Source organism: Magallana gigas, chromosome 1 (genome assembly GCF_963853765.1).
Source record: "Magallana gigas chromosome 1, xbMagGiga1.1, whole genome shotgun sequence".
In the NCBI taxonomy this organism is placed as follows: Eukaryota; Metazoa; Mollusca; class Bivalvia; order Ostreida; family Ostreidae; genus Magallana; species Magallana gigas.
Genome location: NC_088853.1, coordinates 19975206 through 20002855, shown reverse-complemented (window position 1 = coordinate 20002855; position 27650 = coordinate 19975206).

Here is a 27650-nt window from a genome sequence, read left to right as displayed (position 1 = left end):
TGGATTTATCCAAATATTTTTGTGTCATGTGTCGTTTAAGCCTGCGTGTCTAAAATTGAGAACTGCGTACCCGAGCTTGTAAGTTGAGATCGACTATAGGGTGAAAGAGATCTTAGGTAGGGCCGTAGACTCGTACTATTTTGATAAAATCAAAGTTATACCATAGCATTTATCTATCTAAGGTGCAAATAACTTAACCGATATTAGGCATACCGCATCATATTTTTTTTTTTACATTTTTGTATAAAATATTTGAATAAACAATTCTAAAAGAAAAACAAATAATTTCAATAGATATTATTGAATGTTACTTTCAACTAGTTGGACCTGAAAACCAAAGGCTGAATTTCATTCATAGCAATTTGTATTGCTTTTTCGTTTTCTCACTTTTTAAGATTTGAAATCTACGAAATTTGTTAAGTCGTACGTGGAAAAGATCATCAGAAAATTATCTCCCTTGCGCCGAATAGTATTTCAACCAATGAAATAAATGTTACATCATGTATTTTTAACCAATCACAAAGGAAAGGAAGTGCACAACCCGGAGACTGTGAATTATTTCAACTCTTTATACCGTCTTCCAAGGAAGACGGTAATAATTTGTGTTTTATGCAACATGTTTTACAGAAACAAATGTATTTATGATATAATTTATATCTAATTAAAACCAGAGTTGCATATAAATAAACCCGTTATTTTTTGTGTGACAGTTGAAATCGGGCTGATATGTTCTCGGCAATCGGCTAGGGTGGCAGGGGATAGTTTCGAAGGAAAGTCCCGTTAAAAATTTTGAAATAAAGGGAGAACCTAGGGTTTGGCTGGTTATTTGAGGGGTAGAAATTGCTAGAATATTTACTGCATTCATTTTGTGGACAGAGGAACTCATGTCAATTTTATTGATATATGACACTTTAATACTGGAAGCACTTTTCATCAGATATGGAATGAAAATGCGAAACTGTGGCCAAACATTTCACTTTTGGTTTTGTGCTTGAAAAGTAGGGTGGGTTCAGAACACGAAATGTAGCTCGAAAAGAAGGTGATTGACCCCCCCCCCCATCAATTGGTGAATATTTGCATGGGTATACATTAAGCTACTAATCCTATGGTAGTTTATGGCAGTTGCTTGGGACTGGAGCGTGGTTCTGGACCCGTGAAAATGTGAAAAAAGGGCAATTTTTCAGAAAATTATGAGACCGTCCCTGGCTATTCTTTATAGTTCTATATGAAAGTTGTACTTGTTTTATTCTGAAATGTTTCAAAATTCTCAAGAGTCGGGACCATGTGTCCTCTGCATGCAAACCAATTTTAGCAAATTTAAAAATCCACTGAAAAATTAAATCTCATATATAAACACTATCTGCCTCACATTTCCTCGACCAAAAAAAACTATCACCTGCCATCTAGGGTGTGTGGTTATAAAAACAATGTTAACCAATCGTAAGCAGAATGTGAATCTGCGTAAATATTTATTTAACCCGTATGTAATATACTTCGTTTTTAATACGTCATTTTCTTACAAGGAAAGAAATGTAAATGTAATTATAATAGATTTACTTAAACAAGAGTTGGATTTTTATAATTGAACATATTTGATCTCGGGCTAAAATGTACGCGGCGATCGGTTAGGATGTTCGGTAATCAAAACAATGTTAACAAAACAGAAAATTTATTGAATATTTAAGCTCATAATTTTTGCAGAAAAAAATTAACTAAATTGAAAAGTTGGTTGCATTTATTTTTTTTCCTTTATAGTGCATTTCTCTAAAGAGAATATTGTCAACGTATCTCAAATAATAATTATATTTATTTTTTTAAATCAACAAATAAAAAATGGATGTAGAGGGTGGTGTGATGGCAACAATTTTGAAAGTTATAATTTAGTCTTATTTAAAAGCGTCATATTTTTAATTTTTACACCAATTAAATTAGTCAGGAGTTACAGTATTACACATTTCTATAGAGCTTTCTTTGTAGCGGATGATAAAGAGAGATCATTGATATAAATATTTAACAATCAATCATTAACTACGAAATATATCGTTAACAGTGAACCAATATTGTTCTTTAGTTAAAAATGCACGTAATTGTTCAGAGTGAATATCGATTATGTTGACGGGCGTTCACACCGCTGATGCAAATTTATGGAATTATTTGAAAATAAATTAAACATTAGGTAATGATTGCTGAAAATATCTTTGCAAATCTCAGGTTAAAAAAACTCTAAGTATTTACGTAATGTTAGTTCATTCTTTGAGATAGTACATTAGGGTTTATGAGAGGGATCTGCGTATTACTAATTGTAAAGAAATTCAAATATGTAATTGTTACAGAAACAATTAAAAGTATAAACAAAAGCCAATTCAACATTCACAATGTCAACACAGTTTGATTGTTCCTAAACAACGCATGAATTAACATATCAACATATTTAATTTAAATGCTTGGTTAATTAAACCTTATTTACATACCATCCAAGAAAGCAACATCGCATCAAATTCTAAACCTTAGAGTGTTCGGGTAACATGCACCAGGACATTCTTTGTGAACCGATGGTTTAAATAAGCAAAATATTGTTCAGTGATAACAACTTATTTTTGTTGTAAAGAGTTATTTTCCTAAAATACTCTTTAAACCCCAATGACGCTGTTCAACCCAATTGACGCACTTTTATGATACATGCTTTATAAGTTTAATTACTTTCTTTGAATTGTGAAAAGCTCTTGGGTTAAAGATTTAATATGTTATGGTTTTTAATGTTCAATCCAAATGCGTAGCTATAAACTATCATTTAATAAAGAACATTTCCATAATCTAAGTAAGGTCTTAATTTTTGTTAACAGATATCTTTTTATTTAGGAACTCAATACCCACATAAATAGCCACGGCCATTCCACCTTTCTTAATTAAGTCCTGCGTACTTTCTCTTCTGATATATACAGTGCTGTGTCGTATTAGGTTATATTGGCCAGCATTTCAAATTGTATGCGCTGAAACTGATACGGGTGTCCTATAATACTAAGCCAAGGTAATTCTATTTCTGTAGTATAACAGCACTTTATTTGTTTGTCCCTTGTTGACCTCCGATGGGGCACTGATGCATATAATTGACCAATTCTTATTTCCCATGTATAGTTCAATGCAATGACAATAGCTGCATTTAGTCGGGAACAATTGCGGCAATGCTTCCCCCATCATAGCCACTTATTCTACAAATAATAAATCTATTCAAGACATATGATAACGTTTATGTGTTCTTAGTAATGGCATCTGTTAAAATACTGATTTTTACCTTAATTAATGTAGGTTTATTGCATCTATACTAGTCACATCGGATACGCTTACAAAAATGAGTTTCATGTTACAAGCGTGGACCAGATGAGTTACATAATGAAAGGCTTTAGAGTATTTACCCAGGTACACAGGTGGATTATAACATGGTGGCCAACTGGACTTTTGCATCTTTTGAGAAGTTAAAATTGTTTGTAATTTATTAATTAATTATTTATTATACATATACTTTAACTATTACTGTTCTTTAAACAGGTTGTTCATTCGTTAGCTAGACCTTAGACATAATGGATACCTCAAACATGAAATATAGAATACGCCAGTGCTCTGAGTGTTCAGATGGCTTGGAATATTTTCGTTTACCGTGTTCTCGTGATCTATGTTTACAATGCAGCGAAATGCATGTGTTCAGAATGGCAGCGATAGGTGAAATCCACAATATCATTAAATACCGAGAAAAATCCAAATGTTAAAAAAATCAGGAGCTATGTTTCAAACATCCAAACAGTGTTTATGATAATTATTGTGAATTTTGTAACATTCCAATCTGTTCTGACTGCACTAAGCACAGGATGAATCTCTGCCATTCAGTTAATTGAAAGGTGATTGAAAAGTGACTGAATGGCATAGCTGTGCCATTCAGTCACATTTCCAGACCATTCAGTTATCATTCAGTTGACTGAATGGCAGAGCTTCATCCTGTGAAGCATAGAACACACAAAAAACTAATGTTGGAACCGCGTATGAAACAAAGCGGCGTCAAAAGAAGGCAATGATTCAAAGGACTGAAGAAGAGGAAATACGTTGTTGGATTCTCTGGTTTGATATCGATCTAGATTTTAAAATCGTAACCGAAAGTGTAACAAACATAAAATCAGAGCTGCTAATTCTATCCAAAAATTTTACGCGCTGCGTTGACAGCTTGCTGCAAAATTTTCCTGCTAAAATCAGATGCTTGAAACAGAAAATTAAAATGAAAAGATGTATAGCTAGTATACAAAAATATGAACATGTATACCAACTCTCATCAATTGTTCCAATAAAGTTTCTTTTATCCGCAAAGAAAACACATCATTTCAAAATGAATAAGAGGGACTTTTTTAAACATCACTGCAAGGCAACGCTCAGGGTGTCAACCATCATGGAATATGTCATTTAGAAATTGACAAAGATAAAACTTAGAAGCCATGAAAAACGCATACAAAACACAGCATCTGACATGGGCTTGACAGAAAAAAATTAAAAGCCGTGCATTAACACGGACAAAGAATGTGTTATGTGTGAAATCACCCAGTCAGCGTTGACTTATATTAACGAGGCCGAGTACAGAACGAGTACGCACGCTTTCGCGCAGCGTTTCATTTGGATTGTGACGTCATCTTTTTGCTTGGTTGACGCCATGGCTTGATAGTTTCAACTGCAGATATTCAGCAAAGTTTGTTGAAAATAGCTCGTTTGATGCGTAAAACTAATGTTATACTGTGGAATAAACATAAATGTCTCGAAGTATAAGTATATTTGGGCTCGGGTCGAAAACATGAAGAGGATTCAGCAAGCCTAGCCCTCTGTCACGTTTTCTTAACCCGCGTAAATATAGCTTTAATTCATATATTTCAAGACAGTAATCATGTATTTTATATTAATGACCTTTAATATGTGATGTTATATATCTTTTTATTACTTAAATATGTCTTAATGTTTTAATAATACTATATAGATCACCTTTTCCGCCTTTGTCAAATAAAAAATCGCCATTATCTGACGAATCTGGGAAATTGGGCATACAAAAATCAACTTTGATAAGACCCCTGGAACAAACCAGGAGGTAAAAGGTTTTTTTTATTTGACCTTTTGATGCCTTTTAGCAATAACTTTAATATGTAGAGCAGAAAAAGAAATCCCTAGGGCAGACGTTTTAAAAAAATGTAAAAAAAAATGTGCAAAATTGATACATTTCATGCAAAATCCCATAGGAGCCTATGTTAAAGAATAACAAACTTTGAGATGACCCCCTAAACAAACGGTGTGGTAAATGTCTTATTTTTTAATCTTAAAATAATAATTATATAAGTAGAAATCCATGTAAAAAATTTCATCCAAAAATCTAGGGCAGAACAAATTAGACCCGGCCTCGTTAAATGCTATAAGATGTTATTTTCAGAATATCCAATAATGTTACAAGGAGTAATTGAATTGGGTTAGTAGCATGTGAGAAATTATCAAATTTAAATTAGTTGTATTCACACAGCATTAGAAAAGTTTATATTTAAAAGCTCCGACTAAAAAGTTGGAAATGTTAACTATGACATTTCAGAAAACATGAAGTCACCAAAACTGCTGAAAATATTGTTACGTGCAATAGTTTATTCTTAGTATAAGCCTGTGTATAAATAGTTTTTGCGCAAAATTGAATTCGTGAATTTTATCTAAGCTGAGAAAATTACGGCAATATGTTTTTAAATTCAATCCATCATCGAATTTTTTGTTCAATACACAGGGCGAAAAACCATCTTTAAGCAAGTCCTTAAAGGTGGCTTAAAGGTGACTTAAAGGAGCTTAAAGGCTATACAACCTTTAAGCCGCCTTTAAGTCACCTTTAAGCAAGTGCTTATAGGTCCTTAATGTCCAAACTTCTTAAAGCCACCTTTAAGCCACCTTTAAGCATCTTTAAGTGGCATTTACGCTCTCTTTACACTGCCTTTACACTGTCTTTAAGTGGCCTTTAAGTCAATATTGATCAAGCTGAACAATAAAAACATATTAAATGCAAAAGCTCTTTTATAGAAATGGGAGGGGGTCATCCGAGTGATAATATAATTTCCAAGGAAGGGGGGGGGGGTGTTCCAGGCGGTTTTAATCGTCGCTCCATTAAACGCAGATCACTATCATCAGCACCGCTCCGATGGACACAGATTGCCGTTATAAAATTCTTTATAATTTTTTGGGGGTTTCAAAATTATTGTAGGGATGAGCGCAGTCTCTGTATCTTAATATGTGCATAAAACTAATTAAAGTATGTTTGTTTTCTATTATAAATTAATCGGTGAAAAATCAAAATCTCTCTCTCTCTCTCTCTCTCTCTCTCTCTCTCTCTCTCTCTCTCTCTCTCTCTCTCTCTCTCAGTTCATCCGGTTATTAAACAAAATAAAGATAATGAACCAAAAATGCATGATTTAATTTGTTAATCGGTTTAAGGTTTTTATTTTTTTTTTCAATTTTCATTATTTCTAACTCTAGATCTGCTAGATACATGTTAAAGATGAAAAGACTCTCAACTGCCTTTGTTATATCGGGCAGGATATTACTGCTTTGTTTGTCTAGACATAGTTTTGTTCGTTTGTGTATATCTAATTAGAGTCTATTGTTTGTTTAACTTAAGAAAACCCCTGGAACTAACACAGAATATACAAGATATACACAACAGTTGTGTCGTGTGCCCAGGTGCATGTTTGTGTATATCTAATTAAAGTCTATTGTTTGTCCAACTTAAGAAAACCCCTGGAACTAACACAGAATATACAAGATATACACAACAGGTGTGTCGTGTGCCCAGATGCACGTCAGGGTTTCTAAAGGCGTTGAATCTTAGTATGTACGAGTATACGATAAGTCTAGTGAATAAAAGTTAATTTACATTTGTAATTCATTTTCAAAGTATTATTTCCTAGCTCTGGGTTTCAAAGATGTTACGTCTACAAATTAACGATACATGTATGTAAGAGTAAAATCTTGAGGCTCATTAATTAATGTACCGGTGATCACAAATAGGGGTTGATTATTTAAATATATGTATAAGGGTAAATATGTCAAATATACCCGGCCTGGCACATCATACAATTGTATGTACAAGTAATTTGCAATTGCCACATGCAGTAAATACGTCACCGGTAATTGGTAATTTTGTTTGTTATAGAATTGATAGTTTATAAATCATGTACATACAATTACATGTAAATATTTAAACATATTGGAACGGCGCCGCGATCATGAAAACCGGGAAATTGAACAAATACCCTAATAGTATCAATGCATTTAATAAAAGAAATGATTTCATTTTCTTTCTTACATTTTTATAGCTATAAATAAGATGAACGTATATCTACTCGGTTTTAATTTATTAACTACATGTAAGAAAGCCTACTATAGTGAACCTAACGGTTTCCATTTAGGTATAATATATTTTTGTTCACTGAAGACCAAGTTCCGTATTTCATTCTAAATACATGCATGCATGTAATTTATAAATTAGATATAAGTGAAACTGAATGGTCAACATCTTTTCAAGTAAACACATTCAATACAGTGATTCAATATCCACTGATATATAGGATATAAAAACGCTCTTATATATGTAAGTTGCCGTGGCGCAGAGGATGTGTGGTGATGCTGGTAAACTAAGGGTTCCGGGTTCAATTTTCACCGTGGCCGGGTTTTTTTGTGTTTTTTTTTTCATTTTTCTTTCTAGAACAAAAACCGTTTTAATACCTTTTCTTTCATAAAGTTAATACATTTTGTTGGAAATTAAGCACAATATTGAATTAATTTTTTTTAATGGCTTAAAGGTGGCTTAAAGGTAGCTTAAAGGTGGCTTAAAGGTGGCTTAAAGAAGTTTGGATATTAAGGACCTATAAGTTGTCCTTAAAGGTGGCTTAAAGGTGGCTTAAAGATAGTCTTTAAGCTGCCTTTAAGCCATCTTTACGCTTTCTTTAAGCCACCTTTAAGCAATACATATAGCTTAAAGGTAGCTTAAAGGTGGCTTAAAGATGGTCTTTAAGCTACCTTTAAACACCTTTAAGCTATCTTTAAGGAGGACTTAAAGATGGTCATTCATCCTGTGATAGTATTTAAGGGATGAAATTAATTTATATGTATGATATTCGATATAACATAACTTGGGGCATTCACGCTTTTAACGTTGGAAAAATCACTTCATTAATAAACGGAGAATATTCTTCAAACTTGTCATTTTTCATTCCATTGTATTTGACAAGGGCACACGAATACGTTTTTTAAAAAGAAGTTCAGAAAATGTTTACTTTATTTAGAACTGTTGTTGCTTTGAAGAAATCTTAAGGATGAATTGATAAAACATGAAGCAAAATTTTATAAATTTTACCCAGGCTATATACTAAGCAGAAACATTTTTTTTTTTTTTTTTTTTTTTTTTTTTTTTTTTTTTTACAATTTTCTAGATATTATGTAGAATTTAATTATCATTTAAATGTTTATGTAAGAGAAAGTTATGTTCTTCCAATATCAAAATTTATTGATGACATCCATTTTGACTCACGTGACTGCCAATTCAGTTGCATTTAAAATTGTATTGTAAAAACAGATGCACCGCTTTATGAACTTTTATATCATATGATATGTGCTGTGTTATGAAAAGTTATAAAAGTTATAATGTAAAATTTACGTTTAGAATAATGTCCCCTTTTGATATGAAATGCTATAAGCTATATTAAAAAAATCACAATGTAGGGAACCAATAGGATATTTTCAAAAAATAACATTTTGTATTCAAATTTTTAGAAAAAACCACTCGTACCTATTGGTGTTGGTCCTGTTTACTTCCAACAGAAAAGAAAATTCATATATCCAGGAAGTGAATATTTTATACATATAAAAGAAAATATGTTTTTTTATTCGACATGTACAATATAATTTTAAGTGACTTATGATAAAAATTCATACATGTTATATATATGTGATGTTTGTTCTACTTTCATTGACAAACAAAGAACTACTAACAGCTGTGAAGAAACTGATGGAAGAGATGATTGAAAGGTGAATTGAAGAAGTATACGGTATATTACAGAGTTTAACAATTAGAGACCATTGCCATCGGACTCATTTATTTTCTTCTTTTATTTTTTTTTTATAGAAAAATGACCGTTGAACCTAAACACATTTTTATGCCGAACATGTGTGTCTACTTTCAAGAATCCTCGGAGGATACCAAACGAAACAACACTTTAAGTGACAGTAATAAGTTTCCAACGGAAGACCTTATAGTTTTCGTACTGTTTCTTATTAAGGTCTTCCGTTTCCAGCGGAAGACCTTATTGTTTTCGTTCGGTTTCTTTTTCCCTATTATTATTAAGGTCTTCCGTTTCCAACGGAAGACCTTACTGTTATTGCTTTGATTCTTTTTCCCTATTATTATTAAGGTCTTCCGTTTCCAACGGAAGACCTTACTGTTATTGCTTTGATTCTTTTCCTCTATTATTATTAAGGTCTTCCGTTTCCAACGGAAGACCTTATTGTTATTGCTTTGTTTCTTTTTCACTATTATTTTTATTGTTTTTTTTTCTGTCACGTTTTCTCAAAAATGCTTCAGCCAATTTTCATGAAATTTTCAGATCTTATTCATGACAAAATTTGTAAGAAAAGTACACGGGCTTTTTTTGATCGTCACTTCCGGTACCGAGATATTAAAGATTTTACGTTTTTGCTTGTTCACGATTTTTCTCAAAAAGTATTTACGATAGAACCTTCAAATTTTCAGAGAAGGTAGAAAGTGAACGGCCGCAGTGCCCTTCCCATATCCGAACGTCTGCCGTCATTTCCGGTCGTCACCGGAAGGAAATTAAAAACCTTAATTTTTCAAATTTTTAGATTTGAATTTTATTTATGTTTTTATTCGATAGAGACGCTTAAAACACTTCAGAATATGAAATTCGTGTTAAAATCGATCCACGCATTCCCGAGATTTTGAGTTCAAAAGTTCTGAAGCGAGAGTCTGCGTAGCTCAGTCGTTAGAGTGTTGGACTTGTGCCCAGGCGACCCGGGTTCCATCCCCGAGTGCCGATTATTTGTTCTTCCCTAATTTTGTTTTGTTTAACGATTTTACATTTAAAATGATGGTTTTTATTGTTTTCCGTTTTATTTTTATCATAAATAAAAATAATAACAGCTTTTTTAGTACAAATGTAGTGCTCGTTTTTGTTAGCAGTTCGCATCACCGCCATCAAAGACATGCCGCCGAAGCGCCCCTGCAGTACGACCGCATTAGAGTTCACTGGGTCGCTTTGCCGGCATCAAAGAAATGCTGCCATCTCAATGACGGTATGCACACAACATTTAGCAATGCACCAACGTTATTCTACATTGCTTTAAAAGGAGGACTGATTAGTATTTGTTCACATATATAGATACACGCTTGCATGTATGCATGCGTTTATTGACATACGTTGCTGATATACTGATTCCCTAAACACTACAAAAAACTAGAAAATCTCTCTCTCTCTCTCTCTCTCTCTCTCTCTCTCTCTCTCTCTCTCTCTCTCTCTCTCTCTCTAAAGTACATAAGAACTAAGTACAGGTAACATGCAGTAAATTGGATAGAGGCTAAATGTACATTGACGTGAAAGAATTATACATGTATTTATTTCAAGTTGCGGGATAATGTCTATGGATTCAAATAATTTGAAATTCATTGTTTAATGATTGTCTTCTTACTGATTGGAAATCAACGCTAAAAAGTCATTTTTATTAATGATGGTGTACTTTTTCCTTTTTTGTGCATGTCTATATACTGATACAAATCTGTTGCCTGTCTGGGATTAAGAAAAGCCTCCGAAGTTTATACTCGTAACTATATAAACGAACGGGTGACTGCGACAAGGTTTAAAAACTGACCACCCATTTATGAGTGTTTGAGCCTAAGAATAACTAGATGTAAAAAAATCAATAGTTACATCTTTCAAACAACGCTTATATATTGTTCTAACATATGTATTTTATTTAGAAATTGTGTAATATGTGATATTTAGAATTTAATATTCTACGTTTAATAAAGCAGTCAACGACCGACACCCCCCCCCCTCCCAATTCATAAAATCATTTAGTTTTTCTGGCCCGATTTTACTTGATCTTTGATCTTGGGCCTTTAATTTTAACTAATTACCATTCTTGATAACTGTACTAATTACCAGACCAATTCGTTCATTAATAACAGAGTTATAAAGTTTTTGGCATTTGAGTTTCAATTGTCGTGTTTGACATGTACTATAAAAAAAATTCTAACTTCCAAGCCCTTCACTCAATCCTAATGAAAATTTGTGAAAATGAGCCTCGGACCCCATTCTTATTGTCTGTGAAATATGCAGCGGATTAAACAATTAAGACAAAATTCCTGAAATAAAACGGTGCTTATTGCCTATACCTGGAAATTAAATTTACACAGTACACGCACCGACCCCCCACCCCTTCCTATTCACAAAATCATTTAGTTTTCCTGGCCTGATTTTACTGGATCTGTCATCTTGAACCTTTATTTTCAACCTAGTTCAAGTCTAGATTACTGTACTAAAGACCAGACCTATTCGTTCATTTTTAAGAGAGATATGAATTTTTGGGCATTCGAGTTTCGATTGGCGTGCTTGACATGTACTGTAGAAAAAAATTCTAACTCCCGAGCCCCTTACTCAATCCTAATGAAATTTTGTGTAAATGTACCTCGGACCCCATTCTTGTTGTCTGTGAAATATGCAGCGGATTGAACAATTGAGACGAAATTCCTTAGATCAAACGGCGAGTATAGCCTGTACGGGGACTTAAAATTTACACAGTACAAGGGATGTAAGCAGCTGCGTAATATTTCTGTTGCATGTATATTTCTTGTTTTCCGTTTAGTCTGTATCTACGATAGCGTGTGAACTACTTATGAATGTTAGAACTGTGAAAATTACTGTCATCAAATTTTTACCGAATAAATTTACGTGTTACTGATTTCGTTATTTCCACATTTATAAAGATTTTATCAATCCTGCTGAAATAAAACAGTCAAACATAATAGTAAACGACACGAAAAAACATTCTCAACACTGAAATACATGGGTAAAATGCATCAGTCATTGTTTTAGGACTTCCCCTAATTGTTGTTAACCGAATCCGAGATCCACACCTCAAAATTCTATTTTCGATTTATTTAAGACGAAAATCAAGCTCGGGTCTTTTCACCCCCACCCCTCCCTCCAGACACAAACACGCATCAATATTTCAAATGACCTCGCACTGTTACCAAACCTGAATAGTCAGATATCTTACACGTTGTTTTTCATCTCATACAAAAACTCCCAAAATTCAAAAGACAAATTCGGGATCTATTTCGCGTCAGCCATGTTTTGAGACTCCTGCAAAGGCTGTGTGTTCTAATCTCGCCGGAGCCAAGATTTGTTCTTTCTCTCTATTTCTTTCTCTCCTTTTTATCTAATTTTCTAACTAAAATATTCAACATAAAAGGGTGTTGGACTGTAGTACAAGTTGAAAAACACTCTTTAATTAAGATTTAGACAAAAACAGTCTTTTATTATTAGGGTCTTCCGTCTTCAGCGGACGGAAGACCTCCTCGTTGCTCGCAACGAGATCGTGTCTAGTTAAGGTCTTCCGTTGGAAACGGAAGACCTTATTGTTTTTGCTTTGTTTCTTTTCCTCTATTATTATTATTAGGGTCTTCCGTTTTTAACGGAAGACCCTCTTGTTATTCTATTGTTTTTTTTTATTAGGGTCTTCCGTCTTCAGCGGAAGACCCTTCTATTATTGTAATGTTTCTTTTTCAGGTTTTTTAGGGTCTTCCGTTTCCAACGGAAGACCCTCTTGTTATTCTACGGTTTCTTTTTCTTTATTAGGGTCTTCCGTTTTCAACGGAAGACCCTCTTGTTATTCTATTGTTTTTTTTTATTATTATTATTCTTCTTGTTTTTCCTTCTGACTTCTTTTTTGCTTTATATCTCAAAAACTATTCAACCAATTTGCAAGAAATTTTCAGGGATTATTTTAATTTCTTGTCCCTTGAAGCCCTCAAACTTTTAGTCATTAAGTCACTTCCGGTTTCTAGTTACGTCATTTTAAAAATTTTCAAAAAGTGATTTTGTCCAGCACTTTTCTCGTAAACGGTTGTTTATAAAGACTTGAAATTTTCTGTGATTGTAAATCTGCGAATTGACTTATGGCAAATGTACAGAAAAAATTATTTTGTCACTTCCGGTCGAAACTGGAAGTGAAACAAATTTTTCGAAAAAATGAATTTTCTAATCAAATCAAAAACAAATATGTGTTTTGTAGAGCTTATTTAGCTGAATCTAACACTGAAAGCCGTTTCAAAATCAGACGATGCATAACAGAGATATCGGGGTTTAAAAATTGATTTTTCCGGAAATTTTGATTCCGCTTCCTTGGTTTAAAAAATAGCGTAATGTTTAAAGTAAAATTAACTCGTACCAAAAATAATTGTTAAGTCGTACTTGAACACATTCGAATTTTTTTTGTTAAGTCGTTCTTGAAATCGGAAATGTTTTTGTTAAGTCGTACTTAAAATCATTCGTATTTTGTTAAGTCGTACCAGGAATAATTCGATTTTTTCATCTTTTTATTTTCGTTACTCTTGTTGTTGGTTTAAGAGCTCTGCTTCTGACAGGAACTTCCAGCTTTACTTCTGACATTAACGGAAGACCCACTCGTTGCTTTGCAACGAGCTTTGCTCTAGTTCTTATTAGGGTCTTCCGTCTTCAGCGGAAGACCCTTCTATTATTGTAATGTTTCTTTTTCAGGTTTTTTTTTTTTCTTTTTCTTTTCTTTACAATTTTTGTGCAGAAGATTTCTCGGAGAAGGGTGGTCCAATTTTGGTCAAATTTTCAGCATCGATCTATTATTATATAAACTTGATACGCTTTTTTTTATTTTGTAAAAATCACTTCCGGTTCGGACTTATCCGCCATTTTGTCATTTTTTAAAAAGTTCTTGTCCAGGTATTTCCTCAAAAACGAGCAATGATGGAAAGCTGAAATTTTCAGGAATGATAGAGGACATGAACGTCTAGCCGCACGAGGAAAATCATTGTCCGGAAATTCCGAGTACGGAAGCTAGCTGGGGTCAAAATATAGGACACGTTTTTGACGAAAACGTCTTGTCCACGCATCTCCTCAAAAACGAGCAAAGATAGAAAGCTGAAATTTTCAGGAATAATAGAGGACATGAACGTCTAGCCGCACGAGGAAAATCATTGTCCGGAAATTCTGAGTACGGAAGCTAGCTGGGGTCAAAATATAGGACAAATTTTTGACGAAAACGTCTTGTCCACGCATCTCCTCAAAAACGTCCAAAGATAAATAGCTGACATTTTCAGGAATAATAGAAGACATGATCGTCTAGCCTCCCGAGGAAACTCATTGTCCGGAAATTCCGAGTACGGAAGCTAGCCGGGGTCAAGATATAGAACACACTTTCGATGAGTTTTCATTGTCCACACATCTATTTTAAAGCGAGAAAAGATAGATAGCTGAAAATTTCAGGAATGATAGAGGACATGATAGTCTAGCATCACGAGAAAAATCAATGTCTGGAAATTCCGAGTAGGGAAGCTAAATTTTAAAACTCATATTAAATGTGTTATACTGACCTCCGACTAATTTTAAAGCATAATATCTAAGTTGCACTTACAGTTCTGCGTCTGATGACATCTTTTTCGAATTGATTGGATAAATTATAAATTTTTTTAAAATTTTAAATTTAATTAAATCGTAATAAAATGACCTCATACTAATCTTAAAACATAATATTTAAGTTGCGCTTACAATTTTGTGTCCAATGAAATTTTTCTCGAATTAATTGGATGAAATTTAATTTTTTTAAAAATTTAAAATTTAATTAAATCGTGTTAAAATGATCTCAGACTAATTTTAAAACATAATATCCAAGTTGCACTTACAGTTCTGCGTCTGATGACATCTTTTTCGAATTGATTGGATAAATTATAAATTTTTTAAAAATTTTAAATTTAATTAAATCTTAATAAATTGACGTGAGACTAATTTTAAAACAAAATTTTTAAGTTGCGCTTACAATTTTGTGTCCAATGAAATTTTTCTCCAAGTAATTGGATGAAATTTAATTTTTTTAAAAATTTAAAATTTAATTAAATCGTGTTAAAATGATCTCAGACTAATTTTAAAACATAATATCCAAGTTGCACTTACAATTCTGCGTCTGATGACATCTTTTTCGAATTGATCGAATGAATTTTAAATTTTTTAAAAATTTTAAACTCATTTAAATCGCGTTAAAATGACCTCAGACTAATTTAAAAACATTTTATCTAAGTTGTGCTAAGAATTCTGCGTCTAATGACATCCTTCTCGAATTGATTGGAAGAATTTAAAAATTTTCAAAAATTTTAATTTTATTTAAATCGCGTTAAAATGACCTCAGACTAGTTTTGAAACATGATTACTAAGTTGCGCTTACAATTCTGCGTCTAATGACATCTTTGTTGAATTGATTGGATGGTTTTTAAATTTTTTGAAAATTTTAAATTTAATTAAATCGTATTTAAATTACCTCATACTAATTTTTAAACATAATATCTAAGTTGCGCTTAGAATTCTGCGTCTAATGACATCTTTCTCAAATTAATTGAATGAATTTTCAATTTTATGAAAATTTAAAATTTAATTAAATCATGTTAAAATGATCTCAGACTAATTTTAAAACATAATATCCAAGTTGCGCTTACAATTCTGCATCTGATGACATCTTTTTCGAATTGATCGAATGAATTTTAAATTTTTTAAAAATTTTAAGCTCTTTTAAATCGCGTTAAAATGACCTCAGACTAATTTTAAAACATGATATCTAAGTTGTGCTTAGAATTCTGCGTCTAATGACATCCTTCTCGAATTGATTGGATGAATTTAAAAATTTTCAACTATTTTAATTTTATTTAAATCGCGTTAAAATGACCTCAGACTAGTTTTGAAACATGATTACTAAGTTGCGCTTACAATTCTGCGTCTAATGACATCTTTGTTGAATTGATTGAATGGTTTTTAAATTTTTTGAAAATTTTAAATTTAATAAAATCGTGTTTAAATTACCTCATACTAATTTTTAAACATAATATCTAAGTTGCGCTTGGAATTCTGCGTCTAATGACATCTTTCTCGAATTAATTGAATGAATTTTCAATTTTTTGAAAATTTTAAATTTAATTAAATCATGTTAAAATGAGCTGAGACTAATTTAAAAACAAAATATTTAAGTTACACTTACAATTCTGCGTCTGATGACACCTTTTTTGAATTGATCGAATGAATTTTAAATTTTTCAAAAAATTTAAACTCATTTAAATCGCGTTTAAATGACCTCAGACTAATTTTAAAACATGATATCTAAGTTGTGCTTAGAATTCTGCGTCCATTGACATCCTTCTCGAATTGATTGGATGAATTTAAAAATTTTCAAAATTTTTAATTTTATTTAAATCGCGTTAAAATGACCTCAGACTAGTTTTGAAACATGATTACTAAGTTGCGCTTACAATTCTGCGTCTAATGACATCTTTGTTGAATTGATTGAATGGTTTTTAAATTTTTTGAAAATTTTAAATTTAATAAAATCGTGTTTAAATCACCTCATACTAATTTTTAAACATAATGTCTAAGTTGCGCTTGGAATTCTGCGTCCAATGACATCTTTCTCGAATTAATTGAATGAATTTTCAATTTTTTAAAAATTTTAAATTTAATTAAATCATGTTAAAATGAGCTAAGACTAATTTAAAAACAAAATATTTAAGTTACACTTACAATTCTGCGTCTGATGACATCTTTTTTGAATTGATCGAATGAATTTTAAATTTTTCAAAAAATTTAAACTCATTTAAATCGCGTTAAAATGACCTCAGACTAATTTTAAAACATGATATCTAAGTTGTGCTTAGAATTCTGCGTCCATTGACATCCTTCTCGAATTGATTGGATGAATTTAAAAATTTTCAAAAATTTTAATTTTATTTAAATCGCGTTAAAATGATCTCAGACTAGTTTTGAAACATGATTACTAAGTTGCGCTTACAATTCTGCGTCTAATGACATCTTTGTTGAATTGATTAAATGGTTTTTAAATTTTTTGAAAATTTTAAATTTAATAAAATCGTGTTTAAATTACCTCATACTAATTTTTAAACATAATATCTAAGTTGCGCATAGAATTCTGCGTCTAATGACATCTTTGTCAAATTGATTGGATGATTTTTTAATTTTTTGAAAATTTTAAATTTAATTAAATCGTGTTTAAATGACATCAGACTAATTTTTAAACATAATATCTAAGTTGCGCTTATAATTCTGCGTCTAATGACATCTTTCTCGAATTAATTGAATGAATTTTCAATTTTTTGAAAATTTTAAATTTAATTAAATCATGTTAAAATGAGCTGAGACTAATTTAAAAACAAAATATTTAAATTACACTTACAATTCTGCGTCTGATGACATCTTTTTTGAATTGATCGAATGAATTTTAAATTTTTCAAAAAATTTAAACTCATTTAAATCGCGTTAAAATGACCTCAGACTAATTTTAAAACATGATATCTAAGTTGTGCTTAGAATTCTGCGTCCATTGACATCCTTCTCGAATTGATTGGATGAATTTAAAAATTTTCAAAATTTTTAATTTTATTTAAATCGCGTTAAAATGACCTCAGACTAGTTTTGAAACATGATTACTAAGTTGCGCTTACAATTCTGCGTCTAATGACATCTTTATTTTTATTTAAACATAATATCTAAGTTGCGCATAGAATTCTGCGTCTAATGACATCTTTGTCAAATTGATTGGATGATTTTTTAATTTTTTGAAAATTTTAAATTTAATTATATCGTGTTTAAATGACATCAGACTAATTTTTAAACATAATATCTAAGTTGCGCTTTGAATTCTGCGTCTAATGACATCTTTCTCGAAATGATTGGATGAATTCTAAATTTTTAAATAATATTAAATTTAATTAAATCGTGTTTAAATGACATCAGAATAATTTCTAAACATAATATTTAAGTTGCGCTTAGAATTCTGCGTCTAACGACATCTTTCTCGAAATGATTGGATGAATTTTAAATTTTTTGAAAATTTAAAAAAAATTTAAATCATGTGAAAATAATTTATTATTATTATTATTTTTTTCCAAATTTTGTGCACGCGATTTCTCGGAATCTATTCGACCGATCTCAACCATTTTTTCACAGATGTTAGGGCGTGATCTAAACTTAATACATTTTTCTTAATTTTTTCGTAGTCACTTCCGGTACCGAATTGTCAGCCATTTTGTAATTTTTGACGACCCATTTTGTGCAGCTATAAACTCGAAAACCATAAGAGATATGAATATGAAATTTTCAGGATAGGTAGACGATAGTTTAAAGTTGTGCAGCATATAGTTGTTTAATGCCTGTTGCGCCATTTCTTGGAGCTCGCCTGGGCACGAAAATTGGGTACGAATTTTCATTCAAAATTTTCACACGTTTTGATTTATATCTTTTTATTAGTTGATATTTTGTTAAGACATGTATAACAAAAGTGGTAGATAATCCAAAGTTCTTTCCAACGAAATCAAGAAAAAGGGGCTGGCCCCTTTATTTAGGGGCCAATACAGTCATAAACTCTATTACAAATAACTCAAAAACGATAATGATTTTGTAATGCATTATAGAAGCAAAGTTGTTGATCGTACCAATATCTATTAGAAAAAATCATTGCCACGCCCATTTATTACGTAATTAGGGATTTTTAGGGGCCAGAGTACTTAAACTTTGACGCAATATAACTAGAGAAGCAGAAATATTTTGTTAGACATCATAGAAGAGAAAATGTTTGAATTTATGATTTAAATCGATTCCACTTATCAAAACACGAATTTCCGTCCCCATTAAGGATTTAGAGGTCTGGCCCCTAAAATATTCAAACATTTGTATTTCAAAAATGAAGAACAATTTTAAATAGATATCAGAACAAAAAATGTTAGAATTTATGAGACCTTTCGATTCAATTTAAGAAAAAGGGGCTGGCCCCTTAAATTAGGGGCCAAGACACTCGTAAACTCTATAACAAATAGCTTAAAAATGATAAAGATTTTGTAATGCATTATAGAAGCAAAGTTGTTGATCGTACCAATATCTATTAGAAAAAATCATTGCAACGCCCATTTATTACGTAATTAGGGATTTTTAGGGGCCAAAGTACTTAAACTTTGACGCAATATATCAAGAGAAGTAGACATATTTTGTTAGACATCATAGAGAAGAAAATGTTTGCATCAATGATTTAAATCGATTCCACTTATCAAAACACTAATGTCTGTCCGCATTAGGGAACTACAGGGCTGGCCCCTAAAATATTCAAACATTTGTATCTCAAACATGAACAACAATTTAAGATAGGTGCAAGAGCAAAAATGTTTGTATTCTTAAGACCTTTTCAAAGAAATCAAGAAAAAGGGGCTGACCCCTTTCATCAGGGGCCAAGAGACTCGTAAATTCTATTACAAATAACTTAAAAACGATAAAGATATTGGTATCAATTATAGAAGCAAAGTTGTTGATAATACCAATATCTATCAAAAAAATCATTGCCACGCCCCTTTATTACGCAATAAGGGATTTTTAGGGGCCAAAGTACATAAACGTTGACGCAATATATCTAGAAAAGGAGACATATTTTGTTAGACATCATAGAAGAGAAAATGTTTGCATTTATGATTTAAATCGATTCCACTTATCACAACACCAATGTCTGTCCCCATTAGGGATCTACAGGTCTGGCCCCTAAAATATTCAAACATTTGTATCTCAAAAATGAACAACAATTTAAGATGGGTGTAAGAGCACAAAATGTCTGTATTCTTAAGACCTTTTCACAGAAATCAAGAAAAAGGGGCTAGCCCCTTTAATTAGGGGCCAAGAGACTCGTAATTTCTATTACAAATAACTTAAAAACAACGCTTACAAATACCTTAAAAACGATTAGGATTTTGTAAACCATTATAGAAGTAAAGTTGTTGATTGTAACAATATTAGTTTGTAAAACCCATTGCCACACCCACTGATGACGTCATTAGGGATATTAGGGGACTAAAATCTTAAATCTTTAATGTGCTGTATGTGATAAAGCAAAACTCTTTGTTAAGCATTTGAAAGGATATTGACAATCGTATACATTATCTGAAAAGGAGGGGTTGAGTGGAAATTCTGAAATTTCTTTGATATTTTAATGGAATCGTTTAAAAAATTGAACGGAAGACCTACTCGTTACTCGTAACGAGATCGTATCTAGTTATTCTTTTTTTTCTTTTTCTGACTTTTTTGGAGCGTCATTTCTCAAAAACTACCCAACCGATTTGCACGAAATTTTCAGGAGTGATAGAACAACGTCGTCGCTACATATTATCAAATTTTCAAATGATGACGTCACTTCCGGTTTCAGTAATTGACGATTTTGTAAATTTTTAAGGGTCATTTTGTCCACGCATCTCCTCCGAAACTAATCAAGGTAGAAGCTTAAAATTTTCAGGGATTGTAGATAAATGTCTGTAGATGTACCCCCATGCTTCCAATTATGAAAATTGCTCAAGGCCTTGAAGCTCGCCTGAACATGAAAATTAGCATCAAATTTTTTCACGAAATTTTTGCACATTTTCTGTAATACCTTTCGATGTGTACATATTTTGTTAAAACATGTAATGCAAAAGTTGTTTTAATTTTTAAGGGCTTTCATTTGATATCAACAAAAAGGGGCTGACCCCTCAAATTAGGGGCCAAGAGGGCTCTAAATTCTTCTTACAATAACTCTTTACTGAACAATAATTTGTTATTAGTTATAAAAGCAAAAATGTTCATTGTACAGCTGTTTATCTATACCGTACCATATTTAAGCCATATGTTACGTAATTAGGGTCTTCAATGGGCCAGAAGTTCAAAACTTTGATCATTATTATCTGAAAAAGGAGAAATATTTTTAAAAGCAATGTAGAACAAAAGTTGCTCAAAAAATTGTTCTGTACAATATGCAACCTTAAATGTTTTTGATTATGACCCCATTTAGGAGTTAAAGGGTCGGCCCCTAAAACACATTTGTACATATATCTCAAGAACCGTTAACATTTCGTGAACACTTGTAAAACAAAATATGTTTATATTTTCGAGACCTTTCATTTGATATCAAGTAAAAGGGGCTGGCCCCTCACATTAGGGGCCAAAAGGGCTCTAATGTCTTCTTACAATAACTTTTTACTGAACAATAATTTGTTATTAATTATAGAAGCAAAAATGTTCATTGTGCAGCTGTTTATCTATATAGTACCATTCTTAAGTCTTATATTACGTAATTAGGGGTTTAAAGGGGCCAGAATTCAAAACTTTGATCATTAATATCTGAAAAAGGATAAATATTTTGAAAAGCAATGTAGACCAAAAATTGTTCAAAATAATGTTCTGAACAATACGATACCAAAAATTTGGTTGTTAGTGGCCCCGGTAAGGGGTTAAAGGGTCGGCCCCTAAAACACATTTGTTTAGATATGTCGAGAACGGTTTACAATTCGTGAACTCTTGTAGAACAAAATATGTTTATATTAATGAGAACTTTTATTTGATATCAAGAAATAGGGGCTGGCCCCTCAAATTAGGGGTCAGGAGGGCTACTAAGTCTTTTTATAATAACTTTTTTCTGACCAATAATTTGATATTAATCATGAAGCAGCAAAAAAGCTTTTATTAAGCTTAATTTAAAACTGAAATCCGTTTTAAAATCGGACGATGCACTACAGAGAAATCGGGGTTTAAAAATTGAGTTTTCCGGAAATTTTGATGCCGCGTTCTTGGTTTAAAAAATAGTGAAAAATTCACACTGAAAATAACTTCTACTGAAAATAATTCGTCCTGATCATGAAACTATATAAAAAACATAAAATAATGTGCATATTGTAGAGTTTCCAAAGCTTAATACAAAACTGAAATTCGTTTTAAAATCCGCATCCTTGGTTTAAAAAATAGCGAAATGTTTTAAAGTAATATTAACTCGTACCAAAAATAATTGTTAAGTCGTACTTGAACACATTCGGATTTTTTTTGTTAAGTCGTTCTTGAAATCAGAAAGGTTTTTGTTAAGTCGTACTTAAAATCATTCGGATTTTGTTAAGTCGTACCAGGAACAATTAGATATTTTCATCTTAGTAACTCTTGTTATTGGATCAAGAGCTTTGCTTCTTACAGGAACTTCCAGCTTTACTTCCGACATTAACGGAAGACCCACTCGTTGCTTTGCAACGAGCTTTGCTCTAGTTTTTTTTCTTTTTCTTTTCTTTACAATTTTTGTGCAGAAGATTTCTCGGAGATGGGTGGTCCGATTTTTGTCAAATTTTCAGCATCGATCTATTATTATATAAACTTGATACGCTTTTTTTTATTTTGTAAAAATCACTTCCGGTTCGGACTTATCCGCCATTTTGTCATTTTTTAAAAAGTTCTTGTCCACGTATCTCCTCAAAAACGAGCAAAGATAGAAAGCTGAATTTTTCAGGTATGATAGAGGACATGAACGTCTAGCCTCACGAGGAAAATCATTGTCCGGAAATTCCGAGTACGGAAGCTAGCTGGGGTCAAATTATAGGACACGTTTTTGACGAAAACGTCTTGTCCACGCATCTCCTCAAAAACGTCCAAAGATAAAAAGCTGAAATTTTCAGGAATGATAGAGGACATGAACGTCTAGCCTCACGAGGAAAATCATTGTCCGGAAATTCCGAGTACGGAAGCTAGCTGGGGTCAAAATATAGGACACGTTTTTGACGAAAACGTTTTGTCCACGCATCTCCTCAAAAACGTCCAAAGATAGAAAGCTGAAATTTTCAGGAATGATAGAGGACATGATCGTCTAGCCTCCCGAGGAAAATCATTGCCCGGAAATTCCGAGTACGGAAGCTAGCCGGGGTCAAGATATAGAACACACTTTCGATGAGTTTTCATTGTCCACACATCTATTTTAAAGCGAGAAAAAGATAGAAAGCTAAAAATTTCAGGAATGATAGAGGACATGATAGTCTAGCATCACGAGAAAAATCATTGTCTGGAAATTCCGAGTAGGGAAGCTAAATTTTAAAACTCATATTAAATGTGTTATAATGACCTCAAACTAAATTTAAAACATAATATCTAAGTTGCACTTTAATTCTACGTCTAATAAAATCTTTTTCCAATTGATGGGATGAAATTTAAATTTTTTGAAAATTTTAAATTTAATTAAATCGTAATAAAATGACCTCAGACTAATTTTAAAACATAATATTTAAGTTGCACTTACAATTTTGTGTCCAATGAAATTTTTCTGGAATTAATTGGATAAAATTTAATTTTTTTAAAAAATTAAAATTTAATTAAATCGTGTTAAAATGATCTCAGACTAATTTTAAAACATGAAATCTAAGTTGCGCTTACAATTCTGCGTCTGATGACATCTTTTTCGAATTGATTGGATAAATTATAAATTTTTAAAAATTTTTAAATTTAATTAAATCTTAATAAATTGACCTGAGACTAATTTTTAAATGTAATATTGAAGTTATGCTTACAATTTTGCCTCTAATGACATCTTTCTCGAATTGATTGGATGATTTTTAAATTTTTTGAAAATTTTAAATTTAATTAAATCGTGTTTAAATGACCTCAGACTAATTTCAAAACATAATATTTAGGTTACTCTTACAATTCTGAGTGTGATGACATCTTTTTCGAATTGATTGGATGAATTTTAAATTTTTAAAATTTTTTAAACTCATTTAAATTGCATTAAAATGACCTCAGACTAATTAAAAAACATAATATCTAAGTTGCGCTTACAATTCTGCATCTGACGACATCTTTCTCGAATTAATTGAATGAATTTAAAAAATTTTAAAAATTTTAAACTCATTTAAATCGCGTTAAAATGACCTCAGCCTAATTTTAAAACATCGTATCTAAGTTGTGCTTACAATTCTGCGTCTAATGACGTTTTTGTCGAAATGATTGGATGATTTTTAAATTTTTCAAAAATTCTAATTTCATTTCAATCGCGTAAAAATGACCTCAGACTAATTTTTAAACATAATATCTAAGTTGCACTTACAATTCTGCGTCAAATGACATCTTTGTCGAACTGATTGGATGATTTTTAAATTTTTAAAAAAATTTAAATTTAATTAAATTGTGTTTAAAAGACATCAGAATAATTTTCAAACATGATATCTAAGTTGCTCTTACAATTCTGCGTCTAATGACATCTTTGTCGAATTGATTGGATGATTTTTAAATTTTTTGAAAATTTTAAATTTAATTAAATCGTGTTTAAATGACATCAGACTAATTTTTTAACATAATATCTAAGTTGCGCTTTGAATTCTGCGTCCAATGACATCTTTTTCGAATTGATTGGATGAATTTAAAAATTTTTTAAAAATTTAAATTTAATTAAATTGTGTTTAAATGACATCAGAATAATTTTCAAACATGATATCTAAGTTGCGCTTACAATTCTACGTCTAATGACATCTTTGTCGAATTGATTGGATGATTTTTAATTTTTTTGAAAATTTTAAATTTAATTAAATCGTGTTAAAATGACCTTAGACTAATTTCAAAACATAATATTCAGGTGACGCTTACAATTCTGCGTCTGGTGACATCTTTTTCGAATTGATTGGATGAATTTAAAATTTTTCAAAATTTTTAAACTCATTTAAATCGCGTTAAAATTACCTCTGACTAATTTCAAAACATAATATCTAATTTGCGCTTAAAATTCTGCATCTAATGACATCTTTTTCGAAATGATTGAATGATTTTAAAATTTTTAAAAGAAATTAAATTTAATTGAATCGTGTTTAAATGACATCAGAATAATTTTTAAACATGGTGTCTAAGTTGCACTTACAATTCTGCGTCAAATGACATCTTTGTCGAACTGATTGGATGATTTTTAAATTTTTTGAAAATTTTAAATTGAATTAAATCGTGTTTAAATGACATCAGACTAACTCTTAAACATAATATTAAGGTTGCGCTTTAAATTCTGCGTCTAAAGACATCTTTCTCGAATTGATGGGATGAATTTAATTTTTTTTTTTAAATTAAAATTTAATTTAATTGTGTTTAAATGACATCAGAATAATTTTCAAACATGATATCTAAGTTGCGCTTACAATTCTACGTCTAATGACATCTTTGTCGAATTGATTGGATGATTTTTAATTTTTTTGAAAATTTTAAATTTAATTAAATCGTGTTTAAATGACATCAGACTAATTTCAATACATAATATCTAAGTTGTGCTTTGAATTCTGCGTCCAATGACATCTTTCTCGAATTGATTGGATGAAATAAGCGTCAAAGTTCTGAAGCGAGAGTCCGAGTAGCTCAGTCGATATAGTCGTGGACATGGCCAAGGCGACCCGGGTTCAAGCCTCGAGTGCCGCAATTTTTTTTTATACTATTTATCGCTTAAATGTACGTTTTTATCTTTGAATTGATAAGTTTGATCTAATCTATTCAAAAATCGGACGGGAGACCCACTCGTTGCTCGCAACGAGATCGAATCTAGTTATTATTAGGGTCTTCCGTTTCCAACGGAAGACCCTCTTGTTTTTCTTCGGTTTCTTTTTATTATTATTTTATTTTTTATTTTTTTTCTGACTCCTTCTCGGCTGTATATCTCAAAAAGTTTTCATCCGATTTCAATGAAATTTTCAGAGCTTTTGTAAAGTAACCGTGCCTAAAGGATGTGAAAGTTTCAGCATTTATGTCACTTCCGTTCAAATTTGGCGGCCATTTTAAAATTTTAAAAAAGTGATTTTGTCCGGAAGAAATCTCCGTAAACTTTAAAGATATCGCTTTGAAATTTTTACTGATGATAGATGTATCAATTCTATAATGTACTGGGGGGTTTAAAATTTTGTTCATCAATTTTGCTCAAAACCGGAAGCAGTTCCAATTTTTGGAAATTTTCATTTTTTTGAACAAAATAAGACAATACCATCGTCTTATAGAACTTGCCATGGTGAATTCAAATCTGAAATCTGTTTGAAAATCGGACGATGCATTACAGAGATATCGGGGTTTAAAAATTGATTTTCTGGAAATTTTGATTCCGCGTCCTTGGTTTAAAAAATAGCGTAATGTTCAAAGTAAAATAAATTCGTACCAAAAATAACTGTTAAGTCGTTCTTGAAATCAGAAAGGTTTTTGTTAATTCGTACTTAAAATCATTCGGATTTTGTTAAGTCGTACCAGGAATAATTCGATTTTTTCATCTTTTTATTTTAGTTACTCTTGTTGTTGGTTTAAGAGCTCTGCTTCTTACAGGAACTTCCGGCTTTACTTCCGACATTAACGGAAGACCCACTCGTTGCTTTGCAACGAGCTTTGCTCTAGTTATTCTTCTTGTTTTTCCTTCTGACTTCTTTTTTGCTTTATATCTCAAAAACTATTCAACCGATTTGCAAGAAATTTTCAGGGATTATGTAAAATACTTGTCCCTTAAAGCTATTACACTTTCAGTCATTAGGTCACTTCCGTTTTTTAGTTACGTCATTTTAAAAATTTTCAAAAAGTGATTTTGTCCAGGACTTTTCTCGTAAACGGTTGTTTATAAAGACTTGAAATTTTCTGTGATTGTTAATCTGCGGATTTACTTATGGCATTTTTACAGAAAAAAATATTTTGACACTTCCGGTAGAAACCGGAAGTGATTTTAATTTTTCGAAAAATTGAATTTTTTGATGGAATCAAAAACGAATATGTGTTGTGTAGAGCTTCATAAGCTGAATCTAACACTGCAAACCGTTTAAAAATCGGACGATGCATTTCAGAGATATTTGGCTTTAAAAATTGATTTTTCCGGAAATTTTGATTCCGCTTTTTTGGTTATGAAAGTAGCATCAAGTTCTTGATTAAATTAACTTGTACCTAAAAATTAATTGTTAAGTCGTACTGTAACACATTCGGATTTTTTTGTCAAGTCGTTCTTAAATTCGGAAAGGTTTTTGTTAAGTCGTACTTAAAATCATTCGGATTTTGTTAAGTCGTACCAGGAATAATTCGATTTTTTTCATCTTTTTATTTTAGTTACACTTGTTATTGGTTTAAGAGCTCTGCTTCTTACAGGAACTTCCAGCTTTACTTCCGACATTAACGGAAGACCCACTCGTTGCTTTGCAACGAGCTTTGCTCTAGTTATTATTATTTATTTTTTTCTGTCACGTTTTCTCAAAAACGCTTCAGCCGATTTTCGTGAAACTTTCAGATCTTATTTATGACAAAATTTGAAAGAAAATTACACGAGATTTTTTTGGTCGTCACTTCCGGTACCGAGATATTAAAGATTTTATGTTTTTGCTTGTTCACAATTTTTCTCAAAAAGTATTCAAGATAGGTCTTTCAAAATTTCAGAGAAGGTAGAGAGTGAACGGCCGCAGTGCCCTTCGCATATCCGAACGTCCGCCGTCACTTCCGGTTGTCACCGGAAGGAAATGAAAAACCTTAATTTTTTAA